An 11,369-nucleotide genomic window follows, 5' to 3' on the forward strand; every position below is an offset into this window, starting at 1 on the left:
CATTTGGTACCAAAGTCTGGCTGAATTACTTCTAGCTTTGCTGAAGTGAAGCTACTACTAGAGGAACGAATATGACCACCTTTCCTCACTGACTGAGCTCACTCTTTTAAAAACTGTTGGCCTTGGCTGCAGTGACTGAGATTCTGTCATTAGCCTGGTGAGGGGGCAGTGTGTAGGAAACCCTTTGCAATGGTCCCTGTGGATCTCCATTCCACTTCACCTTGGAAACTTCATGATGAAACCAGTGCTAGCTGTTGGTAGATATTATGTTGGCTATAATGACAGTGAGGCTAATGGGGAGGAAGGCATTGGGGTTTAGAAGGTAAAGTGGCTAAGTTTGTTTGCCAATACTCAGAGTCTCACACCGGGGTTCAGGTGCTATGATTTACAGGGGGAACATTGTCCTAGTTTGCATCTCTGTTACTGTGCTAAACACCAAAAAGCAACTTGAAGAGGAAAGGGGTTTATTTGGCTCACACATCAATTTCACATTGATAGATGTCAGCTCAGAAAGCAGAGACAAGAACCATGGAGGAATGTTGTTTACTGGTTTACTCCTCTTGGCTTACTCCATTTGCTCTCTTCTGCAGTCCAGGACTACTCGTCAAGAGGTCCTGGGTACCAACTACAGTGTCCTGGGCCCTCCCACATCCCCCGTCAATCAAGAAAATACTCCACAGACACACCCATAGGCCAATCCAATGGAGGTGATTTCTCACTTGAGGTTCCCTCTTCCAAGATGACCCCAGTTTGGGTCCAGTTGACAAAAACTAACCAGTGAAACCTATTAAAAGAGTATTCCACTTACGTAATTAAGAGCGCTGAAAGCGTGATCTAGATTCTGGAAAATCAGACTGGAAAACAATTGAGTAAAAGAGCAACCCTAGATATCTAGTTGGCACAAACAGTTCAATTACTTATGATGGGCAACATTAGTGAAATATGTGTGCCGGGTTGTTGGGACTGCTGAATTTGTTTTTTTAATGATTTAGACTCTTTCTCTCTTATACCAATTCTGTCTATACACAGGTTTTGAGAATAGGTTTTAGAGCTGTTCATTATCCACACTTTGCTAGAATAAAGCTGTGTATCAAATATCCATCCCCCAAATCTCAGAGACTTCAAAAACAACAAACATAAACAAAACAAGACAAAATAAAACAAAAACCTTTATACCTTATTCATGGGTCTAAAGTTTAATCAACCTAAGAGTAAAATATATTAATATATCCTCTCCCACTAGGATGAAGATCATTGCTTCATGGACATACTGTCGACACCTCAAATCCCAGGAATGCCATGCTGTTTTGATCATTCATACTCATTCTCAACATCTTTTTCTTTTTCTTCTCAACATCTTTTTCTGTCCCTTGACCAAAGCAAGTCATGGAGCAAGCCTGACATTAATGGGATGGGAAGTGCATTGTCTGTGGATTGTTATGGTCATTTGCTGGCCAGTAGTACAGACAACACAGGTCTCCGTGGAGTGATGAAGAGCTCAAGGCCCTGGCTCCAACAGGAGCTTCGACCACAGCAATCCTTTCTACCTCAGGCTTCAGTGATAAGTAAAAGAAATGCTCCATTGCTTCAAGATTCCAGGCCTCTTGTTTTGCCAGTGAAGAATGTGGGCTCAGAGGGTCCACGACCATGCAAGGACTGGGGCTTGGGCTTTGCAGCCATAACAAGATGACTTTTTAATCTCCACTCTCTTTCCAAGTACAGACCCTGTAGACTTGGTCATCACAAGTACCAGACTACCCTTATCCTGAATCCCAAGGCTCTCCAGATGCTAATCACATTGAAAGATGGCATCTTAAACAGGCACCCTCACCTAAGGTGAACTGTGCTCAGACTGGGAAAGGCCCTCAGTGACACTCTGTGCATAGGGGGAGGTGGAAAAGGACTCACTGCAATTGAAATACTGTTAAATTGTTGACTCCCCCACCTTCTACACCTTTTAAAAAGCCAAGTTTTGGTCACAATTTGGGTATGTATCTTCCTCCCCTAGAAGAGCACAGGCTGAAGCTAAAACATGCCATTGTTCCTGTTTATTTACCCCATGACTTCCTTCATACCTCTCCCCTCAGAGTACAATAACCATCCTACCTTCCAAGCAGCAGGGACTCCGTGACTCTAAATTACTGCCCTTTCTCCCTATAGCACCAGGTAGCTTTGGGGCAAGATGTGACTTCAGTTCTGAAGACAAGAAAAGTCTTGCCAGTGCTATCAGTAAAAATTCATTTGCAGAAATAGGTGCTCCATTGGACAAAAACAAAAGAGCCCTTAGAACCAGTCAAAACCATTAGGGTCATTGGCTCAGGTTTCAAACAAGCAGAGTAAACAAACTCCATTCCAAGTAGGAACTGCTTCTGCTGTCCTCCTTTAAACGTTCCAAGTCCAAGTTACAGTGTTTGGACCTTTCTGGAGTTTCCTTCTAGTGGATTTCCCTTTATTGTGTGCTCCAGATGGCCAGTGGCTAGTACAAAGACAAGCCCAGTTTAAACTATGACTTCATTTGTTCAGGATTTTGCTGGTGTCCTGTGTGTGTAAGGCCCCGGAAGAAAGGTGTGGTCCTTGCATTGTTCTTAAGTAAATGGAGCTCTGCTTCTCTCTCTTGGTGCTTCTTTCCACACTGTGGCTGCTGGCTCTGCTTAGGTTGACAACAGGAACCCTCAGTGTCTAGATGCACACATCCCCCACCCCAGCACTCTTGACAGCTCATTCACCAAGTGATTCTCCACCCAGAAATTCAACAGCTTAGTGGTTAACATGGGTGCCCTGAAGCACAATGAGAGAAGAAAGACAAACACTGTGCCTGGTGCAATCACTTTCTTCCACATGATTCTCCCCCTTTCTGACACTATGGAAGAACTGTTTTCCTCTGTAAATGTCACAATATAAACCAGATGTGGGTGAAGACACGGTCAGTGACCCCAGAGACCATGCAAATTCTTCTCATGGCTACTTCTGCTTCACTGACCAAAGCAAGTGGCAGGAATAAGCTTAATGGGTTGGGGGGAGTGCACTGCCCATGGAACTTGTATGGAAGATGGGGTACAGGTCCTCATGGTGAACACCTACACGTAGCACCCCTCAACTGGAAATCACTGTGATTTCATCCAAGAATCTCTGGGAGCTGAACAAAATTAGTATTTTTATAAAATTAAGGAGAAGTCATGAGCAATGAGACTGAATTTGAAACACTTCAGCCCTCAGGTGACCAAGTCACAACACTCATGACTTCGTGTTAAGAGTTCATATGGAGTTAGGCTAGGGAGCCCGCACTTACCTAGTAAGACCAAACCTGGAAAGAGCTGTGCCTTCAAACTTGTCCTTCAAGTTCTTGGTGTCACAACTTTTTCTGAAGGCTTTTATGTCATCTTCATTTCTCCAGACATAACTAAGTGTTTTTTACTTAGATGTGTGGTTCTTTTCATTTGTATGTGAGAACCATTAGGTAAGTTCTCAGGATACGTCCTGTGGATTTATACTCAACAAAATAAGGATAGAACCTGCCAATGCCTAATTATAAGAAATAGAGGAGGTAAGTTGTCTGCTTTTCAGCTAGATCCTATCCTATCATCTCCCTAGAACTTTAGTTGCAGAAGTAGGCTGCAAGTGTTATGGAAACCATATGCCGTACCTCTCCATGGCCACAGCTTTTTTGAGTGGCATGACTATTTAACTCAAGAGATCAATACAATTGGTTTTTATAATACATAGTATGGGTGAAGTTGACTGGAAATTTGAAATTATTTAGAAGAGATTACTGTACCTTAGATTATGACCTTTAAAAGTCAAGCCTGAGTGCTATTTAGGGCACATAGGATGGAGAATGGTTATAGATAGAAGTCACACACACACACACACACACACACACACACACACACACACAAATAACCTCAGAAAATCCTCTGTTTCTTGTGTTTCCTGAGGAAGAAAGGGAGAGAAGGATAAATGTTTAGAGGAAGGAATGCCAACTGTGTTATTTTTGTTAAGTCTTTTCCCAAAGGAAGACTGCAATTCTAACTCTAAATTCTATGACCTTCTCTGTCACCATATATTCAATATTTATTTTTGCTTCCCTGTGTGTATTTTGAGTGAGAATTCAAAGTATATAATTTCTAACTAAGGGACTGTGCAAAACAGAACCCAGTGTTGATTGCATAGCCTCATTATTGGAAAGCACCCATAAAGTGGGAGTAGATTAATTACGTTCAGAGCAAGAAAATGTCTGCAGGGCTTCTCACCCATGAGACTTGCCTTTACATTTAAAGATTGTTTTATATCACACTTTATAATATAAAGGATGCTAACGGACTTTTTTAAACTTGGATATTTCTGAATTCTAGTATCAGCTCTTCTCATTTAAGAGCTATTAAATTTAAAGAAGTTACACAACCTCACAATGCTTGAACTTACAGTTGTTTTCACTTCTGCTATGGAAAATTTTCAAATATACCTAAATTTAGAGAGAACAATATGATGAAAACGTAAGTACACTTCAGTTTGAACCTTGGCCAGACCTAGGACTAACCCAAACTGAAGGATTTTCTACATCATAACTAATGTGTATTGCTAATGTGACAAGAGCATGAAAATTAATTGGGGGCAGGCAATGGGACTAATCACAGACCAGAGGAGAAAGAGAAAATAGGATAAGCAAATTCAAGATGGGACACCCCCCTTGTTTCCTAAGAAGAAGAATGACATTAATTGAGAGAGTGGATGAAATTAGAATGAAATTTCTGGTTCACTTAATAGTGTTATAGTATTGCTAACTCCCTGCTGTTGATCTTTCTGTAACATAGGACATGTAAACTCAGTGACATAGGATGTTACATTAGGAGAAGCTAAGAAATAAGTATTGAGGCCTTTGTTGCTAGAATAAAATATTATACAGCTTTTTTGAAATTCTAAGATTAATTTAAAGTTTTAAAACATCAAGTCTCAAGAATTATGCTTAGTAGCATCTGCCAGTTTTGTTTCATTTCTCCCTCCTCCCCTCATCACTGTGTGTGTATATATGTGTGTGAATATGTGTGTGTGTGTGAATATGTGTGTATATATGTATGTGTGTGAATGTGTATATATATGTATGTGTGTGTATGAATGTGTGTATATATGTGTGTTATATGTGTATGTGCAAATATGTGTACTTACATGTGTATGAATGTGTATGTATATATGTGTGTAAATGTATATATATGTGTGTGTGTGTGGCTGTGAACGTGTGTGTATATATGTATGTGAATGTTTATGTATATGTATGTATGTATATGTGTGTTTGAATGTGTTTGTGTATATATATATACCTATGAATATGCATATATGTATGTAAATGTGCATGTGTGTATATATATGTTTGAATGTGCATTTATATTTTATATGTGTATGTGTATATGTGGGTGAATGTGTGGGTGTATGTATGTGTGTGACTATGTGTGTGTGTATATGTGCATGAATGTATTTGTATATATGTGTGTGTATGAGTGTGTGTATATATGTGTGTGTGGGCATGTGCATGTGCACATGTGTGAACGTGTGTGTGTGTGTGTGTATGTGTGTGTGTGTGTGTGTATTTTTAGGCAAGTGAAAACAGGATATAATTTTACTATTTGATCTCTACAGATAATGTTTCTGGGACATGCTTGCAATAACATGAGCACATGCACCACAATTGACTACAGTTTTTTAATACTTATGAGCAGGCCTATGTTCCAGGTCACCAAGTGCCTCCAAAAATGTCTGTTTTAGGTTTTACTCAACCAAATCAGATTTCCAGCAAGGTGCCCATGCTGCATTGTTTCCTACAGCCCTTAGATCTCTTCATCTGAGATAGTCCCTGCCCCTCCTCCTTTTCTCCCTGGCATTTATTTTTGAAGAAACTGGGTCATGTTTTCTGCAGTTTCCCATTTTGCTTTGGATGGCTCTAAGCCAGTACTTCTGGGTCTTTCCTACATAGAAACAATAACCCTCACCTAACAACACCTAAAAGCCTTGGTGAGAAAACATGAAAAATAGCCCAGCATTTATAAGTGTTCTTTTTCAAGCTCTGACTGCCTCTGCCCTCCTGTCCCCTCTGAAGTCTCCCGTGTGACTCTGAATGGTGGCCATGCACTTAACGTGAACTCATCATTAAATTTATCCTCAGCTTGCACTCATGAGGATTAACAGATGTATTTTCACAAATGGTATAAAAATAAAAGACCCAGCCCTAGAGAAAGAGGCCAAGAAAAGAAATTAGATCCCATCTCTAAAAGTAACCAGGCGACCATAAACTCAAATAAACTATAGACTGACCACAGATACCTTCTGCAAGTCTGTTAGAAGGTCATTCCAACCTGCTGGGTCATAATACACATTTTGAACATTTATTTATTTATGTTGTATATGTATGTATGTGTGGATGTGTATATGTATGCTTATGTGTGTGAATGTGTATGTGAATATGTATTTGTGTGTATATGGGTATGAATCTGTATGTGAGTGTGTGAATGTGTGTATATGTGTGAGCATGTGAGTCTGTGTATCTGAGTGTGAGTTGAGTACGTGAGTGTGTATGTATATGTCTGTATGTATGTGTAAAGACATGTATGTGAGTTTGACTGTGTTAATATGTATGTGAGTGTGTATGTGTGTATTTGAGTGTGTGAATGTGTAAGTGTATGTGAGTGTGTATGTGTGTGTGAGTGTGTGTATGTGTATGTGAGTGTGTGTGAGTGTGTGTGTGAATGAGTATGTGAGTGTTTCTGTATGTGAGTATGTGTATAGACGAGTATGTGAGTTTGACTGTGTTAATATGTATGTGAGTGAGTGTGTATGTGTGAATTTGAGTGTGTGAATGTGTAAGTGTATGTGAGTGTGTATATATGTGTGAATGTGTATGTGAGTGTGTGTGTGAGAATGTGTATGTGAATGTGTGTGTGAATAAGTGTGTGGGCACATGCTCATGTGCATGCGTGCTTACAGGCCATGGTGTATTTGTGGAGGTCAATCTTGTGGTCCCAGGATCCAACTCAAGTCCTTAAGCTTGGCAGGAAGAGCTTTCTCCCTGCTGAGCCGCTCACCAGCCCACCATGTGCATTCTAACAACACTCTAAAAATGTGTGTATGTGCACTATAGACTGAGAAGCACGGACTTTAGGAGTGCCTGGAGGTTGCTTTGGTTTATAAACTCGAGGCTCCCTTTCATCATTTTGAAAGATAAGATTCTCTTCTCTGCTTAAACCCTGGCACCCTTACAAAGCTTTGTCTCTTTGGCCTTAACTCCTATCTTCTTTTAAATTCCACAAAGGAGCTGGCCTGCTGGCCTTCCGTAACGAACAGAAACCAGGATACGAACATTTATTTCCTGTCTTGCTTCAGGCTCTCCTCCAAAGCAGCGCTGAGAAAGAAATGAGGTTTCCTAGGAACTGAAGGCGACATTGACATCTAGGAACATGAACCATGCATTCCTGCCTTCCTCGTGCACATATTCAAGGGACGACCTTCAGAACTCTTTGAACATCAGTTTCATTTAGCCAGTGTGTCATGAGAGCCTCTTACCTCATTTTAGAATGGAGGTGGCCTTGGCTTGCTTCAAAAAGACGCCTCAGAAGGAGACATTTCAGAAGACCTTGGAGCTTACCATTGAGCGGGTGGGGCATTTTGACCCTGTAACAGCAGATAGGTCTCAGGAAGGGACTTCAAGCAGCACTTGAAGTATCCCCGAGCTCAAGGATAAGGAGATAGATATCTTTGCTTTTAAGGAAATTTGATTTTGTTTATACATAGACTCATGGTAAACATAGATGGGTCACTTTGTTACTACCTCAGACTCCGGAACAGAATTGAAAATAGAATCTGGCAACTATAGCTGTTAAAACAAAACAAAACAAAACAAAATGCAAACTTACAATCACACAGAGTAAGTTAAGGAATCTGAATTTTAGTGTAAGTCCCATATTTTTATTCATATGAAGTGAATACGTGTATATTGACTAAGCACATGTTTCTGAAACCAAAATAGTTTTAAATGAGCCAAAGTTGCAGCTTCACACTGAAATGGCACACAGCGGTCCCTGGGATCACTTCAGGATTAAGTTCCAGTTTTTCAGTTCCTCCTTCTGCACTTGGCTTGTGAGTCAGGATCCAAGGTCCACGGGCTGCACCTGGTTAATCTGTCTCTCAAGTCTCAGATTATACAATAGACCCTATTCTTTTTTATGTTATTTATGAGCTGAACAAACAGGATGGTTTACTGTACAGGATTTCCTCCATTCTAGACACAACCTATGGCTTCCTTGTGATAGCTTGCACTGCACTCTCTGTGTATCCCGTTAAGAGCTGAGGGGGATGTTACATGATTCCATTTTTCTATCTGGCAAATTTTAGTACTGGGGAGCAGTATTGTTGATCAAAGTCTTGTAGCTCTTGACACCCTTAAAAATTAGTAAGTTGAAAATCTGATGCTATAACATGGCTCAGGAAGGGCTTACATCATGAAGTGGAGCCCTCATATGTATGTTAGCATTCTGAAGCAAGGGACATTCTCTACCTACTTGTAAGGATCTAAGGAGAGGGCTGCAGGCTACAACAGAGAAGAATTCTAGCATTAATACCCTGGGATGTTGGCACCCCAACCTCAGCCTCTACAATTGTTAGAAAAAAATACCAGGCATTGGTAAGACATCATCAAGCCTATTATATGGAGACCCAAACTGACTAAGACAGTAGCTTCTTGGGTAGGGTGAGAAGGACTGAGAAAGGTGGCTAAGGCACTGAAGTTCTTGAAGCCTCCCATGCCATGGTTTCTTATGGTATGCTTCAAATTCTCAGCTCAAAGACTAGGTATGCAAGAAGTTCCCATGAAGATTAGATGCCTGTGACGCATATGCTCACATACAGTTGATTGACGTCCTATAAATGCTTATGTCAACCCTCCTCTCTTAGCCTCACAAATCTCAAACATCAGCTGAGGTTTGGACTATATGTCTAAAGTTTCCTCTCCAGACATGAAGTTCCTCCGATTAGTTTAACATCAATAACGTAGAAATAAAAGATAATCAAAGTATGACCCCATGGATCATGTCATTGTCATGCAAATAAAGTGGTTCATGGGTTCACAATAAATTAAGAGAAAAAGAATAATGTGAAGAAGTTTCACAAGGAATATACTAGATGAATCATAGAGAGAGGCTCCTAATTTTATTAAAGTCCAGTTACTGGCTAGCATTCCTTAGAAAATAAAGTCTAATTATTAAAGTTTGGTGTCTACCTTTCAAAACAGTGATTTTTTGGGGGGGACATCTGTGATGACTCCTAGGTCCCTTCTAGTATGAGGGACTTCACAGCCTGAAGGCTAACCGGATTCCCTGGCTCCAACTGAACTTCTTGGTACTCAGAGAAGAGTCTAACACAATGCAGTACATTACACCATATGCTTCTAGTCTTGTGAGGAGCATCCGCTAAATCCTCAAAGTGTCAGCCAAACTCATGTTCATGTGCGTTTTCCAAGTCTAGTAGTTAAGTCAATAGTTCCCTTATTGTGTGTCTGATAAGGTTTGCCTTAACATTCCAGAGGGACAAGGGAGCAATTCACTCCGAGTTCATACTTAATGAGTTTGATGAGATTCTAACCTATCAAAGGCACGAAGGCATGCTCTTCAAAACAGACATAGCAAGTGACACACTCTGTGTATGCTTGGAGGGGTGTCAAAGCTGAATGACAGTTTTCCATGGGAGATGGCATTGGGTTTCACGGTCAACGAATATTCATTTGTCTCTGAATATGCACATTCTCTCGTGAAGAATCTAAGGATAGTCAATGAGTGGTTGATCTTACAGTGTGGGAGTGGGCAAGGGACACAACAAACAAGGCAAAGCTTAAGTACAATATCAGAAATTTGGGCAATCAGGGTGTGCTTTGTTTCCTCTGCTCTAAGCAGCTGGGTGGGACTGGCCAGCTATTTCTTTTCTCTCACTTACTGGCTTTCTGTCTTCCCTGCCACTAAAGACAGGCTGACAGGAGAATGCTCAGACTGAAAGACAGGACTGGTCCTAAATGACATTGTATATAGGAGGACCCCAGATACTTTCCTTGTGAACCATGAGCATTCAGCCGAATTCCCCAAATACAGCTTTGAAGAAGACACTGCCTGAAAATGTCAGAAAGGATTTGCACAAATGAACTTTGAAGAGATAAGGAAAAAAGAGAAAGAATAAAAGACCAAAAAAATGGAAATAAATTTGTCTCCAATAATTTGTTTCAGAAAATCACCTTCCATAAGGTTCATATGAAGTCAACAGTCAGTTCAGGCAAATTTAGTTGCATAAGTAAACAACCTTGACAAGCAACTCCCGACTTGAAGGTCTTACACTCAGTACCAATTTATTGTCCTTCCATATACTGTACAACATAACAAAACTCTATGCACCTATAAACATACAGAAATTATCTATCCACTCACATAATAAATGCTAGAGCTGCTGAATCTTGTACTTTATGTTATAACAGTATATGTTGTATATTAGTTGCATATTAGCATTATGTTATAAGGCTAATGGTGATACACATAAAATATTAAGTGCCCTATACTCATCTGACTTGGATCTCTAAGTACTGCACAATATACATTACCAAGCAAACTCAGCCTTTAAGATTTTTAAAAAATTCTTTATGTGTATGTATTCTCACGAGTGCACATGTGTGTACATGTGTGTACATGTATACATGTATATGCATGTATATTTAGGTCAGAAGTTGAATTCAGGTGTCTTCCTCAATTGTTCTCCACCTGATTTTTCAAGACCAGATCTCTCCCTGAACCTGGAGTTTATTGGTTAGGCGAAGATGGTTAGCAAGTGAGTCCCAGGGTTACCCTGTCTCCTGAGCGTTCCAAATGAGTATGGTCATACTTGGCTTTTTACGTGGATGCTGAGGGCAGAAATCATAAAGAGAAAACTCTTTACCAATAGCTATGTCCCCAACCACAGGGTTTTAGAATGTGTAGATACTTCCTGTGGTTCTCCAGTCCTCTCATAAGTATTCCCAACTTCTTGGAGACAGCCTGAAACAAGCCTAAGTGCATAACAGCATCATAATAGAGTCTCATCAATGACTTTTCTTGAAACAGAGAAAGCAAAACATAAATATTTTAAATGCCACAAAATGGTTGGACAATCCTTCTACTGACAAAGGGTAAACTCCATGGCATGGACCTTCCTTCTTTCCACACAAGCATAGAAAAGAATCATCATGGTGATTCTATCTTTTTTGTATTTTAAAGGATTGCCATTTTCCGTGGCAGTTATACCATTTTGCATGGCCAGAAACAGAAGGCAAGCACTCCAATTCCTCCATATCTTTTGTAATGCTTGCTGACTTT

Source organism: Rattus norvegicus, chromosome 3 (assembly GCF_036323735.1).
Source record: "Rattus norvegicus strain BN/NHsdMcwi chromosome 3, GRCr8, whole genome shotgun sequence".
Classification (NCBI taxonomy): Eukaryota; Metazoa; Chordata; class Mammalia; order Rodentia; family Muridae; genus Rattus; species Rattus norvegicus.